Consider the following 23,567-nt stretch of genomic DNA (forward strand, 5'->3'; position numbering starts at 1 on the left):
GTCTGGATCGGGACATGTTACACAACACTTGTGAGCCAATCTACCTTCCCATCTTTCTTCAAACTGACCAACCCTAAATTAGGGAAGGAAAACTCTTCAGAGACTTAAAAAAAAAAAAAAAAAACAGGCCTCAAGAAAAGACCGGATTCTTCAGCTTCCCAAATCCTCCCTCCGTTTTGCAGAGGGTAATTTTGTGTGTGTGTCTGCAGCATGCCTGTGCTTCCTCACCCCCAATAAACAGTTTTTCTTCAACTGCTAAGACAATGAAAGAAAGAAAAGACTTGAGGGTTTTGTCCTCTGCAAATAAAAGGATGGGACTGTCATGATAAATGGATAAGATTACAGGTTATTGTCTTGCAGTTGTGGCCTTTACTCCCAACACTTGGGAGGCAGAGACAGGTGGATCTCAGTGAGTTTGAGGCCAGCCTAGTCTACAGAAAGTTCCAGGACAGCCAGAACTACACAGAGAAACCCTACCTAGACAAACAAATGAAGAAACAAGAAAGGCTACAGGTTATACAGGGCTGGTGATAAGGCAAGGCAAACAAGAATCAAGTAGGTGGTAGACATAAGAATTGTGATTTTGGCCTAGTGGTGGTGGCACATGCTTTTAATTCCCATATTTGAAAGGCTGAGGCAGGGTCATCTCTGTGAGTTCCAGGCCAGCATGGTCTACAAAATGAGTACCAGGACAGCGAGGGCTACACAGAGAAAGCTTGTTTGTGGGGGATGGATGGGAGAGGAACTGTGGATTATTATTTTTATGGGCATGACTTTAGCTGGTAAAAAATTGAAGAATCACTGGCATGTACAGACGTGTGAAGTCACAGAATTGGATTACATTAAAAGCGATTGTATGTAGAAAGATTGAGCCTTGTAGGACTCCAAAGTTTAAAGGTAAATAACATCTGAGTGGTTTAGCAAAGTAGACTGACAGACGAGAGCAGAGGTTAAAAGGAAAAAACAAGACGATGATAAAGTCTTGGACACCACATACGGGAAATGATTTCAGACAAATGGAATGACTAAGACATCATTTGCTATATTGCTTGGAGGTTATCGGTGACTGACTTTTACACAAACATTTTCAATAAAATAGCAGAGACAAAGGCTCATAATTAAAAAGATCAAAAGAACAAATAAAATCAACAAGGAAAAAATCAAAAGTGTAGAAAATAGCATATTTCTTTCAGTAATAACTCTAAACATAAATATCTTAGCTCTCCAGTTAACAGACAAAAACACTAGATGTTTGAATTTTAAAAACAGATCCAACCATGCATTCTCTACTACAAACCCAAGTAAAGTCATCTGGGAAGAGGGAACCCCAAATGAGTAAATAACCTGTAGGCAAATCTGTTGAACATTTTCTTGAGCAATGATTGATGTGGGAGGGCCCATCCCACAGTGGTCAGTGCCACCTCTAGGCTGGTGGTCCTGTGGTATAGAAAGTATGACGAGGAAGCAAGGAGGCACAAGCCAGAAACTCTTCCACTGTTTCTGATTTGGTTCCTACCTCCAAGTTCCTGTCCTGACTACCCTTCATGGTAGACTGTGTTGGGGACATGTAAATTGAAAAATCCTTTCCTCTCTAAGTTACTTGTGATCATATCATGGCCTTTATAAAAGCAACAGAAACCTAACTAAGACAATACCTCACTGGCAAAGATATATAGGATAAAAATGGAAGCAAGATGGACTAGCTATATATATTCATATCTAACAAAACAAATACAAGCCAAAATTAGTCAGAAAAGATAATGAAGTTCAGTACATATTAATAAAGAGAATAATTTATCAAGAATATAATTATTGCAAATATATATACATCAAACTTCCATGTGCCCAGTTTCCTAAAATTTACACTACTGGATATAAACAGATTGATTTGTAAAGATACAATGGCTGTGAGAAATCTCAATTAACCCATCTAATAAATAGATAACCAAAACAAAAGTAAACAAAATAATCAGAATTGAATTACAGCATATTTAAGTGGATTAAAAAGACGACTATAGAATATTCCATTCAATAGCTATGGAATACACCAGTGGAACTTTCGTCAGTGCAGATCACAGTTTAGGCCATTAAACAAGTCTTAAAAATAGAAATATCTAAACTGGTATCCTATCCTATCATAATGGAATAAAACTAAAATTCAACATCAAGAGAAACTATAGAAAATACATAACCATGGAAAATTAATATTGTGCTTTTGAGTGAGCAGTATGTTACTGAATCAAGTGGGAGATCGAAAACTTTCTAGTATTGAGTAAAATGAAAACACCATTAAATGGAATATTTTTTGACACAGCAAAAGTATTCCTAAGAAGGAATTTTGTAACTAAGGATGCGCTACCAGAAAAAGTTGCAGAGTTCTCAAACTAGTATCCCAATGGTGTGCATCCCGTTCTCAAACTAGTAACCCAAGGGTGTGCATCCCGTTCTCAAACTAGTAACCCGAGGGTGTGCATCCCGTTCTCAAACTAGTATCCCAATGGTGTGCATCCCGTTCTCAAACTAGTAACCCGAGGGTGTGCATCCCGTTCTCAAACTAGTAACCCGAAGGTGTGCATCCCGTTCTCAAACTCAAGCGTGGGCATCCTGTTCTCAAACAAGTAACCCGAGGGTGGGCATCCCATCTTATAAAGCATGACAAGGCAAACTAGCAACTTTAAAGATAAGAGCTGAAATCGAAATAGAAAACAAAAGAACACCGTAAATGTTCAAAGAAACAAAGTTACCTGAAAAAGATAAATGTGATCAACAAACCCTTAGCCAAATTAATGGAAGAAAGAGAAGACCCAAGTTAATAAAATAAAACTTTTTAAAAGAAATATTACAATAAATATTCTTGAGATTCTGCAGTTAATTAGGTAGTATTTTTAAATAATGCTTTAATAGTTGGAAAATCCAGAAGATACAAGTAAATTTCTACATTATATGGCCTATCAAAGGTAAAACAAGAGGATAAAGAAAAACTGAGCAATGAGATAAACAATAGCCTCACAAAAGGGAAAAGGCCAGGACCAGATAGATTCATTGCTGAAACCAAGCAGGTTTTAAAGAAGAGTTAATGTTGATGCACCACAAAACTACCCCATAAATTACTAAGAGAAAGAAAGCTTCCAAAGTCATTCAACAAAGCCAGGATTACCCTGATACCAAAACTGGGTTAAAAAAATAAAATGATCACAATTTTATATCTACATAAATTCATAAATTAATACAGATCTTAAAATCCTCACCATAATACTCACAAACTAATGTATAACATATTATAGAGATATTTAGAAGAATCAAATTGAAATTATTTACTCATTCATTGTAATGCACAGATGTTCAACATATGCAAATCAATAAAAAATACAGTACATAAATCAAGAACAATGAACACATGGTAAGTTTAATACATGCTGAAAAGTCAACACTTCTTTTTCATAAAAAAAAACCTGAAGAGCCGGGTGGTGGTGGCGCACGCCTTTAATCCCAGCACTCAGGAGGCAGAGTCAGGCAGATCTTTGTGAGTTCGAGGCCAGCCTGGTCTACAAAGGGAGTTCCAGGACAGGAACCAAAGCTACAGAGAAACCCTGTCTCGAAAAACAAAACAAAAAAACAACAACAAAAAAAAAACTGAAGAAACTAAAAATAGAAAAACTAAAGTATGCCAGGTATGGTGGCACATGCTTTTAATTCGAGCACTTACTTGGGAGGCAGAGGCAGGTAGACAGATCTCTATGTACCCCCAGGACAGCCTGGTCTACAGAGTGGGTTCCTAGATAGTCAGGACTTTAAGATCCTGAATTAAAAAACATAGAAAAATTATACCTTGACTTAACAGTACTCTACATGATGAACTCATACCCAATACTCTATTGAATGACAGCAACAGAAACCACTTTCTTCAAAATTAGGAATGAAGGAAGGCTGTATCCACTTTCACTACGCCTAGTCCATAAAGTGCTTGAAATCTTAACAAGACAAATAAAGCAACAGAATGAAATATGGGGGAAAGCCCATGAGACCCCAATCTTACACAAAGAATTATAAGCAACTGAGGAAGAAATCTGGGATCAGGAGATGTGGTCATTCCCAGTGAAGAGCACACTGTCCAGGGCCAAGTGGTCAGTCCTGAAAACATACATACAGGTAAGAGTATATAGACTGAACAGGTTATATACGTGTGTGTGTGTGTGTGTGTGTGTGTATGTGTGCATGCGTTCATTAACAAGCAGCAAAAAAACAGATCATGAATTAGAAGGCAAGCAGAAAGTGTTTTATGGTAGAGTTTGGGAGTAGAAAAGGCAAGAGAGAAGTGTTGTAATTATAATCTCAAAAACATAAAAATAAAAGAATACAATGTATTATCAATAAATGCAAATGTAATTCTAATGAGATGTTTTCAGGCCTGAAATCAGCATTTTTCTTATACTATTTATATTGACCAGAGTGTGGTGAAACAGGTATATGTGCAGTTGAAGCATGTTACTTGACCTAGCCTATCTATTAAGATTTAAAATATACTCTGTAGATAAAGCTCAGTGGTAGAGTACTTACAAAGCACTTCCAAGGCCCTGGATTCAACTCCTCAGCACTATTTAAAATACTTAAAATGGAGATACCTTCTTCTTCTGTGTAATGTCTTGACATCAATGAATCATCACCCCTGATCTCTCATGAATATGAACACACAGGGATGTGTGAACGAAAAAAATGTTGCTGCATCTCACTTTCTAATGTAAAATGCATTGCCTCTTATACTTTATACTTCTTACAATTGTAGGTTTAAAAAGTTACTATCATATTCTTCCATACACATGTAATGAAGGCGTGAACAAAGAGCTGGTCAGATGCCTAGCTGACTGGGACACTGCGGGTCTTTTAGCAACCTTCGCATTTAAGTCTGCTCAGTTGACTGCTAATCTAAAACCCACTGTGGATAAAAAGAAGCTTCTGAAGAGATTCTGCAGTGCATTTGCACTTATGAATGAACAACACACTTGAACCTCCTTAGGACTTTTGATCTTTATGAACAGAGTTCTCGGACTCAGAAAGGACCAGTGAGAATTAGTAGCCACCAAAACGTTGCTGTTGCATCAAGCAAGAGAATAATTTTCTCTGAGCTCAGTAATAGCCAAGACTGAAAAAAATGCAGAAACCCTCACCATGTCACCTTTCGTCACCAAGAATGACTCCACTGTCTGGTTCAACTGAGCCTGCGGGAGTCAATACGTGCTATGACTGCTCCAGGGAAATACCTTGGCAGTGATGACGAACACTCTTTGACCTGTCCCTGTAGACATAACAATGGTTTACGGTTTATGAAGGCAGGAGTGGAAAGCACTAGGTATTATATGATGTAAAACACATGAATAATTTCTATTCTTCAGGTAGAAAGCAAGTACAGTCTAGTGGTTAAGAGAGGGCTTAAGTTGTAGAGCCTCAACCAAGTTATTCAGCAAATATTTACTCTCCTAATATATACAAAGATAGCATAGGCATATTAGACATCTCAGTGAACAAATGGTGGCAATTCTTACCTTTGGAAAATACGAGTGAGATCTCATCACTACTCTATTTCTAACAAGCCTCTTTGTCATTCCCTTCATTAAGCCAACGCTTTTTGTTTGCTTTTTTTTATTACATTGTGTTCAGGTGGGGAGTGCGCGTGGAAGTCAGGGAATAATCTACAGGAGTCATCTCTTTCCTTCCACCAATGGGTCTCAGGGATTGAATTTGGGGCAATCACCCTAGGTAGCAAGTGCCTTCATCTGCTAAGCCATCTTGCTGGCCAATTTGTTTTTGAGATAGGGTCTCACACTGTAGCTCAGGTTAGCCTCAGTGTCATTATATAGCTTAGGCTAGCTTCAAACTCAGTGTGAATCCTCCTGCCTCAGCTGGGAGTAAGGATATGTCCCACCATTCAACTAAGTTAAAATTCTTCTTATAGACTTACTACTGGCTTCTTCCCAAATCCCTTGCTTTCATAGAGAAATTATGACATTAAAGAAGTCAGAGGTTGTTTCTAGCTATCATCAACTTTAGGTCATGACTAGATATGATTTTGTGACTCTTTTTGTAAATTGAGGGGATTGCACTAGCTCTCTGCCTAATGTAGTTGGCAAGAAAGTTTAAGAAATATAAAAAGAACATGTTAACAGAAAGCAAAATGGAGAACTCTTATTCCAGACACTGAGATGTCAGCAGAGCAGGTACACTCCTACACAGCTTCTTGATTCCCTTAGACTTATTCAGTTATCCAATGTATGTGGCTTTTGGGTTGGGAGATGAGAATGTAGGAAGATGTGAAGAATAGAGTATGATAACCACCAGCGGAAGAAGAGGAAAGAAGCGAGGAAAGTACAGAAAAGCAAACGAAATGAGGAATTGAAAAATTACTTTCAAACTTTATTTTTAAATGGTATTTTATTCTTACTAGCATGTACTAATCATGCATGTTAATGGGGCTCAGTGCAGTGGTCCAAAACGTATTCACTGACCAGATCCAGCCTCTCTTGACTCACACTTGGCCTCTCTAATCTCTGGTAATCTGCACTCTACATTCAGGCTGACTTTAGAAAAAAAAAAACAAACTTGAACATGTGAGTGAAAAGATGCACAACTTGTCATTCTTTGGCTTATTTGACATGATGTCGTGCAATTGCATACATTTTGGTGTAAATAGCATGATTTTATTTTTCTTTAAGGATGAATAAAACCCATTAGACAGACAGACACACACATTCACTCAATCACACACACACACACACACACACACACACACACACACACACACACACTCACACACTCATATTCTTTATCTTTCTGCTGATAGATACAAAGCCTAATTCCCCAAACTAGCTACTCTAAATAGTACCTATAACAGATGTTGCTATTGAATTATCTCTTTGTTAAGTTGATTTCAATTCCTTAGTATACTCAGAAGTGGGCTACTTTGATCATTTCATATACAAATTTTTTGAGGCACTCCCATACTGACCTTCCTAATGACTATATTCATTTACATTCCCATCACCACTGCATCAAAGTTCTTTCTTCCATAGTCTCACCAGAATTTGTTATTCTTTAAATCTCATTATTGTTTGATTTTCAATTTCCTGATCACTAATTATGTTGTCGTGGCATGTTTCTACACGCCTCATGGCCACTGCATCTCTTTTTTCAAGAAAGACTTATTCAAACAATTTGCCCATTTACCACAACTTCACTAGGCCACCATAATTCCTTACAACATTCTAAATCTTAGTCTTCTGTCCATAGATATGTGTAGCTACCACCACTTATCAAAGAAGCTTCTCTTTACAGTAAAATATACTTTGTGTGTATGGGTGTTTGCCCTGAATGGATGTCTGTAAAACACTGTAAAAAATAAAATACAAAAAAAATCTGCAAAAATATTTCTCCTAGTTCCCACTCAGAAATTATTTTCAAGGTTTTCCATAGGTTACTTTCTTTGGATGATGACCCTTCTATTTGAGATCACATTTACTAAGTATTATCTGCTTTTTGATGTCTACTAAATGTACCATGTGCATGGCTGGTACCCACAGAGGACAGAAGAGGACATCATATCTCATAGAGCTGGAGTTACAGATTGCTGTGAACCACAATATGGATGCTGGGAACTGAACCTGGGTCCACTGAGCTAGCAGGCAAGAGCACTTAGTAACTGAGCCATCTTTCTAGCCCAATTGTTCCATTCTCTCTCGGAGTATTAGGTGTTTTGTTCTTACTAGCTTTTCTGAGACCTTTCTATATTCTGATAACATTAATATTTATCCATATGTATAAATGCCAAATATATTAATAGGCTTCTTTCAATTATTGCCTTTGCTGAGCAGAAGGGTTTTTCACCCTGAGCTTGGTATATCTCATTTGTCTATTCTAGCTTTTGTTCTCTATACTTGAGGTTATGTAAAAAACAAACAAACAAACAAAAACCAACATTGCCTATACAAATATCATAAAACGTTCTCAAAGGTTTCTTTTGCAATTTCAAGTCATATATTCCGATGTTTGCTCCTTTTAAAGTTAATTTCAGGCTAGAAATATCTTCATACTAAAGCCAGATAAAGACACAACAACAAAAGAAAAGCTATACAACAATAATCACACTGAACATAGATGTTACAATTTTCAACAAAATACTAGCAAATTGAATTCAACAGCACATCATAAATCTCATTCACTATGATTAATTCACTTGCCCCAAAGTATTCAGCTGATAATAGCAGAGCGAGATTAAGAACCCAGATTTCAACTTTTCAGTCTTCAACTTTTTCAATTTAGTATGTTTACTTCCAAGAATAACCTTTTCACATTTCATTCTCTTTTTTTGTATGTGAGTCCTACAGTTTCAGAAGATCAACCAACAATAACTGACTTTTTCCTCATTTATCCCATAGCTCATATCACAGAGTACAGTACATAATCAATATTATTAACGCTTTCCCAGGTGGCCATGAACCTTTGTGACATTTATCAATATTTTAGCTGACAGGATACAGAAAAATAATCAATCAATAACAATCTTAAGAGTAATAAAACCATCAAATTTTACTCAAGATTTAACTATCTATTGAGTATTGACTATGCACAAAATTGAAAAATAAGCACACATCAAGATATTTATTCTACGTTGAGGGAGTTGTGGTAATATATGACTAACCTCAGCACTTCAGAAGTAGAAGGAGGGACTAGGAATTCAGGGCCAGCCTTGGCTACAGAATGAGTCTGAGGCAAACCTGGGCTAGAGTAAACACTGTAAAAACAAGATAAAAAAAAAACAATCTGCAAAATTATTCCTAGTTCCCACACAGTTAGAAATGATTTTTTAAGGTATTACATAGGTTATTTTCTTCAGATGATGGCCCATCTATTTGAGAACACATTTACTAAGTATTATCGGCTTTTTGATGTCAACTAAATGTACCTCGAAATTATGTAGGTGCTATTGTGCTATTAAAAGCTATCAGGCCCTGACTAAAACAGCAGCTCTCTAGCTATGTCTGAAATATGGCCACCATAGGGCATGTGGCTCCTTTCTAACCAACCTCCTACTAGACTGACCCTAAAAAGCTAAGTAAGGCAGAAACATGACAAGTTCCACCACCATTCTACTGCTCTGTCTTTGGGGAAAGCCGATTCTGGGAGAATCAAATGTTCAGGGCAGACAAAGAAAACTGAACGATTCGGCAATCCACAAATGGCAGATAGCACAAACAAACAAACAAGGCAGTCTTTCCCCCGCTCAGAGACATATGTTCTTCCTTTTGCTTCCACACTTTTTTGTAACTTCACTGCTGTGGAATATTACTTTAACTATGTAAAGATGCGTCACATTTGCTTATGCTGCGTTTTTTTAACAATGTAAAGATGTGTTACTATTATTATTATTATTATTATTATTTAGGTTTTGCGAGACAGGGTTGCTCTGTAGCTTTGGTGCCCATCCCAGAACTAGCTCTTGTAGACCAGGCTGGCCTCAAACTCCCAGAGTTCTGGGGTTTCCCGAGTGCTGGGATTAAAGGCGGGCGCCACCACTGCCCGGCCAAGATGTGTTATATTTGTTTATGGAGCATCTATTAAATAATGTAAAGATGTCTTGCTTTGCTTGTCTGAAGCACCTGATTGGTCTAATAAAAAGCTGAATGGCTAATAGGTAGTAGAGAGATAGGCGGGGCTTTCAGGAAGACAGAATACGTAGGAGGAGGAGTCTAGGCATGAGAGAGAAGAGAAAGAAAGAAAACATGGGAGAAAGAGAGGAAGACACTTAGGGGCAGACAGGTTGGCAGCCACCAGCCAGCCAGACATGGAGTAGGACATACAGTAAGAAAGAAAGATAAAAAGCCCCGAGGAAAAATGTAGATGAAGAGAAACAGGTTAAATTAAATTATAAGAGCAAATGGGACAAGCATAAGATAAGGCTGAACATCCGTAACTAATAATACGTCTCCTTGTCATGATTTGGGAGCTGGTTGGTGGCACAAACAAAAGCCTGTTACACTTCACTTCCTGTTGTCTAACTTCATCCTTCTCCCCTTCTAGTCTCTTTGCTTCCTTTCCTCCTGTACCTTTTCCCTTCTTGAATGTCCCCTTCACAGACTTGAGAAAGAAACCTTACATGTGAGAGGCTAAATGGAGTGCTTTCCTTCAGTCTGGTGCAGGTTACACTCACACTACTCAGAACTCAGCAAGAGTCCTTGAGCAAAGAAGAGAAAGGCCAAACACTAACCCTCACTTGGAAACATCCCTTTCCAGCCTCTTGGTGCCCATGGAGTAGAAGTGGGGTAGACTCTTTTTGTCTGATTTTAACAAAATGGGATAGGCAATTAGGTGTACATAGTGGGTAGAGACAGGGAGGTATTTTTCTGGAGCTAGTAATATATATCATACAACACCTAGGCGACTACAGAAATGTATACAGTGATATTGTAAATGGAAAGACTGGGTAGAGACCACATAAACTGGGCAACTATTTTCTCTTCTCAGGCTTTCATACAAGCAACAAGACACAGAGATGTCTCTCACATTGCCTACAATGACCCTGGAATATGCTCTTTCTTAAGAAGAAGGGAAGCTGAAAATAAGGTAATGTTGTGTACACTGTGAAGGTGTGTTGCTCTCATTGGTTTAATAAAGAGCTAATTATATTTATATAGAGATATGCACATCAGAACATCATATTGTATACCAAAAATATATGTAGATTTTTTATAACACTATGATACTTCAAAGTTGAAGGATAAATGTCCATATTGCACTGATGGACTATCTCCTCCTCTCCCTCCCCACCCTGTATCCATGTATGTAGGTATGTGTCTGCTGTCTCTTACTTGTCAGGGAGGATAACTGGTAGCTGCTCAATCCTGGGTGCCTTGGCAGTCCTAATTGCACAGAAGCCAAGATTCCTACAGAGGCATTGGACCCTAGTCAACAAAAGCTTGGAAATGCTGGTTCTGCTATCCATCAAGGAATCAGAAGCAGCAGCAACAGGTCAAATTAATGTACTAGCAATGGAGAAATCCAAGCAAACAATAGGCAGAAATGATGAGCCTTCTATATAAGCATTTTTATCTGTAACATCTGTAGGTAATGTCTAATGTCCAGGTGGATCTTCCCACATCAATCAAGGCAATGAAGGCACTTCTACTTTAGTTCATTGCAATTTGTGACAAGTTGACATTTAAACCAATCATAAAGCCTTAAACATGCTACATGAAAACTTTCAAATTTTGTTTTTATTTTTTATGTGTGTGTCTGGTCTGTATATATGCACCAGGCCCATGCAGGGCCAAACAGGACCTTCAGTCCCCTGGAACTACAGTTATAGATGGCTGTTAGCTACCATTTGGGTCTGGGAATCAGACACAGGTTCTCTAGAAAAGTAGCCACCCAGGCTCTTAACCAATGATCCTTAACAAAGGTCCACATACCTGGCTCTTAACTTTTATTCTGAAACAGGGGTTTTCAGTAACTGGAAACTTCTTTCCCCTGGCAATATTGAAGACTGAACCTAGTAGTTTGAGAATGCTAGTTAAGTACTCTTATCACTGATCTATGTATCTAACACATTTTTATTTTGAGACAGGGTCTCACTGTGTTGCTGAGGATAGCCTGGAACTCACTCTGTAATTCCAGATAGCCTTCAGGTTGCAATCTTTCTGCTTTAATTTCCCAATTATCTTAGGATTACAGGCATAAGCCACCCGGTGACCTGAATATAACTTGCAGTTTCTGAACCTCTGGGTATGATATTGATTATAAGGGGAAAAAAAGGCAAGTTCATTAAAGAGGAGATGATCAGAATCAGCTTTTAACTGAGGAGATATGAAGATAGTTACTTTTCATTCATTAGTTCTCAGACCATTTTTTCTTCCTCTCACAGGTCCAGTTTGACAAAAGAACTAGTCTTTCTCTCGGAATGCCTCACTTTCTCAATACTGACAAATCCATCTCTGCCAGCTATCACTCACTACATGTGTGTGCTTAGGTACACAGCCAAGATCACATTGATCAAATACTTTGGTTCAGACTGTCAAAGTATCTTCATGCTGTGCACTACCACGTGTTACTGCTGAGCTATCTGGATGGCTGCAGTATATATAAACTCATATGTACTCAATGTGTTTCATCATTTTGTGAGGTGAGAACTACTGGAACATCACTCAGGGTATAGAAGGGATAAATATTGAACCTTTAATTTTTTTCACAAGATACATTACTTGTAAAGGGTTTGCGATGGTCTGAATAAGATGGACTCCATATATACTTGAATGTTTGGTTCCCGTTTCGTGGAGTGTTTAGGAGGGATTAGAAGGTACTGTTGAAGTAGGTGTGGCCTTGTCATTGAGAGTGGGCTTTTAAGTTTCCAAAGCCCATTCTAGGCTGCGTCTTGCTCTCTATTCTGGCTCCTGCCTGCTGATCAGGATGTAAGCTGTCAGCTACTGCTGCCTGCATCATGCCTGCCTGTCCACCATCACACACCCCATCCTGATAATCACAAACTAATCCTTTGAAACTGTAAGCAAGCCCTTCAGTTAAATGCTTTCTTCTAAAACTTGCCTTGATCACGGTGTCTATTCTCAGCAACAGAAGAGTGACTAAGGCAGGATTCAGTATGACATTTGCATACATGCACAAAGCATACTTTAATGATAGTAGTCCCTTCAGCACATTTTGGCACCTGACATCTACATTTCCTCTTTACTTGTTTCTTTTCCCTAATATTCTGTCATTTTATTTTTTTATTTCTCTGTCATGTTAACCCTAAATTTTACATAGGGGAAAAACATCCCTTTTGTCTTTAGGAAGCTTCTACAGTAGTAGGCTTCCATATGACCTTTTTAAAAAAGATTTTACACACACACACACACACACACACACACACACACACACACACCCATATCCCCATACCCTCTTATACTTGCCTCTTATCCCAACTCCATTATCCCCCCTTAACTCTTTATACCACTGACTTCTATGGAGATCCTCTCCCTTGAAAGCTATCCATCCCCACACCTCCTTACCGACTTTCTAACCTCCACAGGTATTCCAAATGAAACACACACATCAAAGCTAACATCCATAAATGAGAGAAAACGTGACATTTGTCTTTCTGGGTCTCAGTTACCTTACTCAGGGTTATTTTTTTCCATTTCCATCCATTAAGCTATGCATTTCACAACTCTGTTTTTTTTAACAGCTGAGTATAATATTCCATTGTGAAAATACAACACATTTTTATTATATCCATTTATCAGTTAATGAAAAGCTAGGCTGCTTCTATTTCCTGACTATTATTAACAGAGCAGCAATGAATATGGAATGAGGATGTATCTCTACTGTAAGTTTGCAAGGTCCTTTGGGTATATGCCCAAGAGTAGTAGAGCTGGATTACATGGTAGCTTTATTTCTAGATTTTAGAAGAACTTCCATATTGATTTTTATAGTGGCTCTAACAGTTTTCACCCAAACGAGCATTGAATAAGTATTCACCTTTCTCCATATCCATACAGCAAAGGAAAACTCCACCAACAGGCTATCATAATCCTAAGCATATGTGCAACAAACACAGGTGGCCATCAAGAGAATAAGGGAACAGGAAAGATAAAATAGGGTGGTTGATAGGAAAAGAGGATAGAGAAGTAAATAAGGGAGGGATAGTTAAATTCTAAAGATATTCTGAAAAAGTCAGAACCTTCCTTTAAAAGAATTAAAATGAAGTTACACTATAACAGGGTGGCAATCACCCCACTAGATACAATAGGCAAACAAAGAAAATCCTCACTACCAAGATAGGTTCCTTCTTTTAGTCATTGCACAGAGAGCTTCCATGGACCCTTAAATGTTATAGGCTATTGTTAATGCTATTGGTTACTCTCCAGAATGAAACAGTAAGACCTGATTATTGAAGGCACCTCATACTTAAATCATAAAACAGAAAGAAGTCAAACTTGCAGTCAAATAGAAGCTTCTTCTCTGCTGGCTAACTTTCACAGTGCTGAAAGGTTCTACAAATGTTATCAGAGTTGAAAGGTAATAACCAGTCTTACCCAGCTGTGAATCCTGTAAGCAGCAATATTTTCTGGTCTGGAAAGACATGTTCACTGGCATAAACATCATGGATGTAACCAACTACTTATTGATTGGGTTTAAGTCCCACTCAGAAAGAAGAGACCCATACTTGATACTGTTAACAGGACCAAGAACCTATAGCTTGATAGGTCATAGGCTATAGGGGGAGAAACTAGTACCATTATTCTGCTAAATGGACACAGTATTAAATCAACTCTTAATGGCTTAACATTATTATACCCATAGATAAATGCATTTTTCAACATAATCAGAGAAGTGTCTTCTTGCAGCAGATGCTGACTAACACAGAGAGTCACAATGAGTCAAGGTGCAGAGAATAAGAGACTGCAGAATCCTTAGCCCAAATGGGACATCTATATTATAGTCCCTCCTCCCAAGCCACAGAGATCATTTCAGAATGGGAGGCAGAAAAAAAAATAAGAGCCAGGGATGGTGAACGACTACAAGCAAGCAGTGTTTCTTTGGACACAACCAAGCAATTGCACATATGAACTCATGGCGGTTGTGACAGCATACACAAGAGCTATGAAAGCTCAAGCCAGACAAAATTCCAGCACGGTGAAGGAGGTGGGCATGAAGTCTCACCCCTCACTGAGCATCTTTTGTCAGTTAACAGTTGCTAGGAGGAAAGTCAGTTTTCTTCAAGAACTTGGCCTCTGGTGAATAATTCACATTTCAGGGGAAGGCCACACATTCAAGACCATATGGACAATACAAAATGAACTTGATAGTTTGTTTATAAAAGATGATTAAAAAGTCGGGTGTGTTGAGAAGGGGCATGAACCTGGAAGGAGTTGGGGAGGAAGGGGAATGAAAATGATGAAACTACATTGTACAAAATTCTTAAAGAATTAATAAAAATGTAAAAGAAAAAAATAGCAACAAAAAGAAAACAATCAGAACTGACAATATCCTAAAGACAGGACACTCATCACAGCATAATTAAAGCACTAAATATATAAAGCATATTGAAAGTAGTAAGAGAGAAAGAACTCACATACAATCAGATTAATAGCAGATAATTCATTAAAACTTTATAAGCCAGAATGGCTTAGAATGTTGTGCTTCAAGTTCGGAAAGACAACTGCCAGCACAAGCTACTATACTCAAAAAACCAGCAAACTGTTACAATTGAAGGAAAAATAAAAACTTGGCACGACAAAAATAGACTACAGGAATTTATGACTACAAACCCAGCTTTACAGAAGATAACGGAAGGAATTCTTTGGACAGGAGAAAAAACCAATTCCATCAGTGAGGCCACAGGAAAGAATAAACCATGGTAGAATAAGAAAGAGTTGAGCAGGAAAGGAAGAGGGAAGAAAACCCTGCAGAATCAACAAAACAAAACCAGGAGTCAGCACAAAGTTTTTTATGATAATTGTGAATATTAATGGTCTGAATTCCTCAACCAAATGACACAGAAAAGCAGATGGCATCAAAACCCAGGAACCATCTATTTGCTGTCCCCTAAAACATGCAGCTCACCACAAAAGATTGTCATTGCCATAGGATAAAAGGATGGGTAAAGGTGTTCCAGGACAAAGGAACTAGGAAACAAGCAGATGTCGCTAGAACTAATATCTGACAAAACATACATCTGAACAAAACTAGTGAGAAAAGATAAAGTCACTTAACAGTGATTAAGGGGATAGTCCAGAGTATAATACAATCCAAGAATATATGTTGTATACATTGATGCATTCAATTTCATAAAAAATATTATTAAATGTAAAGTCACAGATTAGTGCTAGCACAAAAGTAATGAGAAGCTTATGTACTCCATTCTTATCAACTGACAAGTCTTTCCAACAAAAACTAAATGAAAAATAGACTAATTATTTCATGGGTCACACTGACCTAACAGACATCTAAAGAAGATTCCATCCAAACAGCACGGAATACATACTTATTTTCTCAGCAGTCAGTGGAAATTACTCTAAAATGGTTCGTATATTAGGGCACGAAACAAGTGACAACAAATATACAGGAAAATTGAAATAATTTGTTGTATTCTAGCTGATCATAACATAATACGACTATAAAATCAACAGCAAGAGAAACTCTTGAACATACATAAACATGTGACAATTAAATAGCACACTAGGAAATAATGAACTGGTCCTAGAAGAAGTCACAAGTGAAACAGAAATTCTTAGAATCAAATGAAAATGCAAACACAACACACTAAAATGCGAGGAACACAATGAAAGCAGAGGCAAGTGCCTACATAAAGCAATCTTCTTTGTGGTTGCTTGTGTTTCTGTTATGCTGCTGTGTCTATAGAGCCTCATTTCTCCCTGTGGGTGCATGTGGTATGTTTATAAGCAAATTTATTTAAATATTACATGATCATTAACCTTAAAAAAAGAAATCAGATATTGGGGCTGGAGAGTTGGCTCAGCAGTTAAAAGCACAGGCTGCTCTTCCAGAGGACATGGGTTCAATTCCCAGCACCCACATGATAGCTCACAACTGTTACATATCCAGTTCCAGGATATCCAACACCCTCACACTGACAACCAAGCAGGTAAAACACCAATGCACACAAAAATAGAAAAATATTTTTAAAACTCAACTAGATCTCAAATAAATAATGTAATGATACACCTTGTGCCCTAGAAAAAAACCAAGCAAACTGCAAATCAATAGATGGAAAGTAATTCGAGATCAGAGAAGAAATTAATGAAATGAAAAAAAAAACTGATATAAAGAATCAAACAACTGATTCTTCCAAAAGAGAAGCGAGATTGAAATCAAAAGAGAGGAAAGATCAAAATTAGAGATAAAAATGGAGCCATTAAAACAGATACCATTAAAATTCAGAAGATGTTAGGTCTTAGGTAAAAAAAAAATGTATATTCTACTAAAATGGAAAATCTAAAACAAATGAATACATTTGTTAATACATATGACGTACAAAAATCAAATCAAGATAAGATAAAAATGTAAACATCTCTGTAGGAAGCTGTAAGACATAAACATTAATTAAAAATCTTCCCAACCAGGGCTGGAGAGACAGCTCAGTGGTTAAGAGCACTGGTTGCTCTTCCAAAGGACCAGGGTTCAATTCCCAGCACCCACATGGCAGCTCACAACTGTCTGTAACTCCAGTTCCAGAGAATTTAACACCCTCACACAGATATACATGCAGGCAAAACACCAAGGCACATAAAATATACATAAATAAATAATAAAAAAGAATCTTCTGTGACAAGATTGGTTTAAAATAAAAGAAAAAATCTTCTTAACCAATAAAGTCCAGTCCCAAATGAATTCAGTAGTGAACTTTATCAGATGTTCAAAGAACTAACACCAATGCTTTTCACAGTACTCCATAAAACGGAAAAGAACGGAACAGTACCATTTTTTTAAACCAAAACCTGGTAAAAACACAACACAACACAGAGTTGGGGGGGGGGAGGGAGAATGAAAATTACAGACCAATTTCTCAAGTAAACATTCATGTGAAAATTCTCAAAAAAAATACTTTTTCAGTTCCAGTCCAGCTGGCCTTGGTGAGCTCCCATTAGATCAGCCACCGGACTCCCTGAATGTGGCTGACAAGGAGGGCTGACTGAGAAGTCAAGAACAATGGCACTGGGTTTTGATCCTACTGCATGTACTGGCTTTGAGGGAGCCTAGTCTGTTTAGCATCGCACCTTCCTGGACCTGGATGGAGGTGGGTGGTCCTTGGACTTCCCACAGGGCAGGGAACCCTGACTGCTCTTCGGACTGGGAGGGGAGGGAGGAGTGGAGAGTGAGGGGAGGGGGGGGAAAATGGGAGGTGGGGAGGAGTCGGAAATTTTTAATTAAAAAAAAACACTTGCAAACCAAATACGAGAACACCATTTACCGTGCTAAAGTTAGGTTAACTCCAGAGATGAAGGAATGGTGAATGATCAATAAGTGTTATAAATCATACAAAGGAACTCAACAATAGAAATCACAATAATCATCCCAATGGACACACAGAAATAATTTTGACCAAATCCAGTATTCCTTCATGTTAAAATCTTGAAGAAATCCAGAATAGGAGAAATGTTATTTCAACATAACAAATGGTATATGCAACAAACCTATAGTTAAGATTATACTAAATGGGAAAACTCAAAGCATTCCCACTAATACGAGGGCAAGGAAAGAGTTCCACCTTCTGGACCTTTATTTAATATAGTACTTTAAGCCTTAACTAGAGCAGTAAGACAATAGAAGTAAATTAAAGGACTCCAACTAGGAAAGGAAGGAGTCCAAGTATCCTTCATTGTAAATGACATGACCTTATATATAAGAGCCAGTAAAGACTCCACCAAAAAACGCTAAGATCTGATAAATGCTTTAGGAGAAGTGGCAGGATGTGTACTTGCCATAAAACCCAGTATCCTTCCTATATACCAATAACAAACATACTGAGAAAAAAATCAGGAAAACAATACAATAGTGTACAAAAGTTACAATAGTGTAAACAAAATACCAGAGAGCAAACCCAACCAAGAAAGTGAAAAACTTCACGATGAAAACTTGAAAAGACTGACGAAAGAAATTAAAGAATTAAAGAATACACCACGGATTATAAACGCCAAAATTGTGAAAATGGACAGCCTATCAAACAAAATCTATAGATTTAACACAACTCCAATAAAAAAAACTCAGTGAAATTCTTCACAGAAACAGAGGGGGAAAACATAAAATTCCTGTGGCACCACAAAAGACTTCAGATAGCGCAAACAACAGTCCTGAAGAGTAAGCACATGCCAGAGGTAACGTCCCCGATTTCACTGTACTGCAGACCCATTTTAATAAAGGCAGCATGGTGCTGGTGCAAAGACAGGCGCAGGGTAAGAAAACAGCATAAGGGACCCAGATAAAAGGACAGGCAACTGCTGCCGCCAGTTTTTTGACGAGGATGCCAAAATACATGTTGGAGAAAATAGACCATCTTCAACAAGTACAGCTGGGGAAAGTGGGTATCTGCATGAGGAAGAACGACATTAGATACTTATCACTCGTCTCCTACAAAATATCAACGCAAAGTGGATTAAGGAAATTTAAATAAGACCCTAAACTCTGAAACTGCTGGAGGAGGACAGTACACTTCAAGAGATAGGGGTAGTTAAGGACTTCAGGAATAGGATCTGATCACTCAGGAAATAATGCCGAAAATGAACAAATGGCATCTCCTAAAATCAAAAGGCTTCTGCACATCAGATGCAACAATGAATTAATATCTAGAGCATACAAAGAACTCAAGGAACTTTGAGATAGGTCGATTTTTGTGAGTCTGAGGCCAGCCTGGCCTACAGAGCGAGTTCCAAGACAGTCAGCTACAGCCTGTCTCAAACAAAAACAAACAAGAAGAATTCAAGAAACTAAACATCAAGAAGACACACAACCCAATCAAAGTCACTGTTTTGTTGAGGTGCAGGGGTATAGCTCAGTGGTAAAGATTTGACTGCAAATTCACTATTTTGTTGAACGTACTTAAGAGATCTAATAGATTTCCTGGGTATTCCTTGGGGCGTTTATTCTTCATTTTTTACTTAGATGCTCTTTCTTTCATTTTCCTTGCCTCATTACTCTAGCTAAGATGTCAAGCACTACAGTGAGGAAAAACACACTTTATTCATGATTCTGAAGAAATGTTCCCAGTTCATCAGAATGTTTACCATGGGTTTGGGATATATAGAGCCTTTATTATATTGGGTATGACCATTCTTTTCTTAATTATTTCAGGCCTTTTATCATGAAGAGATACTTCATGAATTCTCAAATTAATCTTCCGCATCTATCAAAATTATATATATATACAAGTCCATAGTTATGTGATAGACTATGTTTACTGATATCCATTTTAAAGTATCCTTGCAAACCTGGAGTGAAATTATGTCAATTGTGGTATATGATTTTTAATAGATTGTTGAATTCAGTTTGCAAATGTTTTACTGAGCACCGTTATTTCCATGGTTGCAAATTTCTTTCTTCTTTTTTTGTTTATAAGATTTTTTTTCAGCTATCTTTTGAAATGCTGCTTTAATGCCCATAAATTGCTCTAGTTTGCGCTTATCTTGGAGAGTCTTGGCTTCTCTGTTTATTTTAAAGGATAGCATCTGCTGGACAGAGTAACCACGATTAGCAGTTCTATGCACTCATGCACCGCATGCTTCCTTGGCCCTTAGGCTTTCTGCTGAGAAGTCTGATGTGATTCTGATAAGTTTACCTTTAGAAATAACCTGGCAGTGCTCTCTTGCGGCTTTTAATAATTAACATTATCATTCTCTTATATACACAGATTAAAACTATGCAGCCAGTTACTGTTTAGGTTAGCATGCAAAGCTGGAATTTACTGTCATCTTCATACACATGTTGTTCTCATTACTTCTTCTTCCCTATCGCTCCCCCAACCCCCGTGCTCCCCACACATGTCTCCAGATGGTTTCCTTTCTCCGCTTAGCTCCTCCTTCTTTCCTAGTACTGTACTCCATTACCCTATTTTCACCTCTTCCTCCCCTCTCATGATTCTCTTTATAGTTTTGTTTGGTTTTTTGTTTTTGTTTTTCAAGACAGGTTTTCTCTGTGTGGTTCCAGCTGGCCTCGATCTGCCTGCCTCTGCCTTCCGAGTGCTGGGATGAAAGCTCTGCACCACTACTGCTGGCAATGCTCTGTCCAGTTTTCTTGCCTATAAAAACAGTCATATACAGAAAATACATATTTATATAAATTTTGATTTAGGCTTTCTTTTTTAGTTTTTCAAGACAGGATTTCTCTGTGTAGCCCTAGCTGTCCTGGACATCACTCTGTGTGCCACCACTGCCTGGATAAAGAAAAATTTTTTGTTTACTTTTTTATTCTCCTCTCATACATTCCAACTACAGCATCCCCTCCCTTCATTCATCCCAGTATCCACCACCTTCCCTCTTCCCCAGATCCACTGCTCTCTTATTTCCCTTCAGAAACATTCATCTATTTTACGTGTACGAGTGTTTTGCCTGCAAGAGTACATGTGCCTAAGTGTCCTGTGCTGACGGAGGTAAGAAGAGGGCATCAGATTTCCTGAAACTGCAGTTATAGTTACGAGATGCCCTGCGACTGCTGGGAATCAAAACTAGGACTCTTCAAGAGCAACAGTTGCTCTTAACCACTGAGCCATCTCTGAAGCCACTATGCAAAACTTGAGATCTAAGCTTGTGGAGTCATTAGGTTCTTCTTTTCCCTTCCCTCTGATCCTATCCTTATTTGACTAGTCAAGAGATGGTGACAACTCTATCTCGCATGCCTGGTACATATATAAAGAATCCTGTCTCCAGGGTTATTAGCTGACGCTAAGCTACCTTCACCTCTTACCTACGCTAGACCCTCAATTCATCTGTCAGTTCCACTGGACTGCATTCTTTGTGGAACAGACAGATCTTTAAAAATCCCATTAATGGCTGGGGAAGTGAATTAGCTTTTAAAGTACTTGCCATGCAGCAAGGAGACTAGAGTTTGGAACCCCAGAACCCATGTAAATGCCAGGTGGGCAGAGTGGTCCACCTAGAATTACAGGCCTGTGGAAATGGAGGAAAGGGGTCCCCAGAGCAAGGGGGCTCGTGTAATTAGCCTGAACAGCAAACTCTGTGGATCAATAAAAGGTCCTACCTCAAAGACTAAAGTGGAAGAGCAATAAAGGGAGATTCCTGACATCAACCTCAGACCTCTACATGTACGTGTGTGTGTGTGTGTGTGTGTGTGTGCGCACACACACACACACACACACACACACACACGATATATACATGAAATGGAGAAAAGACAAGAAGAATTATAACAGCTTATACTACCCATTGGTCATTACTATCCAGTACTTCCAATTAAAATAAGTTTATGTATGACCAGTTTGTGGGGCTGCTGGCAGTGGGATCAGGATTTATCCCTAATGCATGAACTGACTTTTTGGAGCTCATTGCCACCAGGGCAAGGATACCTGGCTCAGTGGAAGAACCTTGGTCCTGCCTCACGTGACACGCCCTATTTTGTTGATTTCCCATGGAAGGCCCCACCCTCTCTGAGGGGTGGGGTGGGGAAAAAGTGGGAAGAGTGGGAGGTTGGGAGGGAGAGGGAACTGGGATTGGTATGTAAAATAAGATTGTTTTAAAAATAAAAAGGAGGGGTCACGCGTCAGCCAAAGACAAAGCCCAGGCTACCAGAGGGAAGGTTACGGTGAAACCCGACCCAGGAAACTCTGGGCAAGTACCAGTGGCTGGGAGGAGGGCATAAGGTGCTGCGGGAGCGGTCCAAGATGGAAGATCAGAAACAAACTATCAAAGAAGACCTAATATCTGATATCATATCCAGAAAAATTAAACAACTTCCAGAATCAGAAAGGTATCTGCTTGAACATGGATCTGCATATATCGGACTTAATGCTGCTTTCAGTGGCCTAATAGCAAACGGTCTTTTTCGGAGCAGCCTGCCCATGACACAAGCTTCTAGCTTACCAATGGCCTTGATGCCATTTATGACAGTGAGTCTGTCTTATGCAAGTTTTGTAAGTTTACCTTTGAGTACAGGTGACTTGAACTGTGAGACCTGGGCCATGACCTGGAATGCACTAGTGGGTACCCTATCCTTTTGGCTATACCTGTGAATGGAGGCCTGGCTGCCAGGTATGACTCAAGCCCTCTACTACAGAAAGGAAACATCTTAAATGATTGGATTACAGTTTGTAAGCCTGTCTGTAGAAAGATATTTCCCATTGTACTTCAGACTGTTTTTGCAGCATACCTTGGGTGTAGACAATACAAACTCATAAAGACCCTTCGGCTACCTGAACCTGGCTCAGAAATTCATTGACTTGAAGCAAATATTACAACAAAAATAAAATCATCTGTCTCTTATATTAAAAAATAAATAAATAAATAATAAAAAGGAAAAATGTATCCGTATAACATCTATAAAAAATTTGTAATACTGTGGAAAAAAAATAATAAAAACCTAATACTGTCTAACCTACTATCTCCTCAAAGTTAAATCCTTCTCTAACGTGTTTCTTCATTTAGGAGGCTCCAGGTACTTGTGTATTTTGGGTCTTTGCCACATACCCTCTTTCATCTCTACTTCAGGGCCTTCCTAGCAGCTACTCTTTCTTACAATAGCCTCATCTCAGTTTTGCATGGCACTACAGCTAAGGGATCGCTCTCCACTGTCACCTTGATGCTGTGTGTGTGTGTGTGTCATAGTGTCTAATCATATAAGAAAATTATTATTATAAACGTGGTCTTTTTCCCTTCATTCCAATTATTCAATCTCCACAAGGGAGATGATTTCTGGGTACTATATGCCTATTGCTAACAGTATTTAAGACAAAGTAGACACAATAAATGATTTCTACGTAATTAATCAGGGAATAAAAAAATTTGCTGTGTCCTAAGTATTGACAAAGTCTGACATGTACTTCACTGGTGATAAATGAG

The 23,567-nt window shown here is 38.4% G+C and overlaps 1 protein-coding gene and 1 pseudogene across 1 annotated transcript in view; one reads left to right on the forward strand and one right to left on the reverse strand.

Annotated features, from left to right (window-relative positions):
• The window catches only part of Klf8 (Kruppel like factor 8), a 153,962-nt gene that overhangs the window by 67,008 nt on the left and 63,387 nt on the right, over positions 1-23,567 (reverse strand). The window lies entirely within an intron of this gene.
• LOC121444324 lies at positions 22,394-22,947 on the forward strand (annotated as a pseudogene).

Source organism: Microtus oregoni, unplaced genomic scaffold, assembly GCF_018167655.1.
Source record: "Microtus oregoni isolate MIOR12 unplaced genomic scaffold, Mior012 000121F_000, whole genome shotgun sequence".
In the NCBI taxonomy this organism is placed as follows: domain Eukaryota; kingdom Metazoa; phylum Chordata; class Mammalia; order Rodentia; family Cricetidae; genus Microtus; species Microtus oregoni.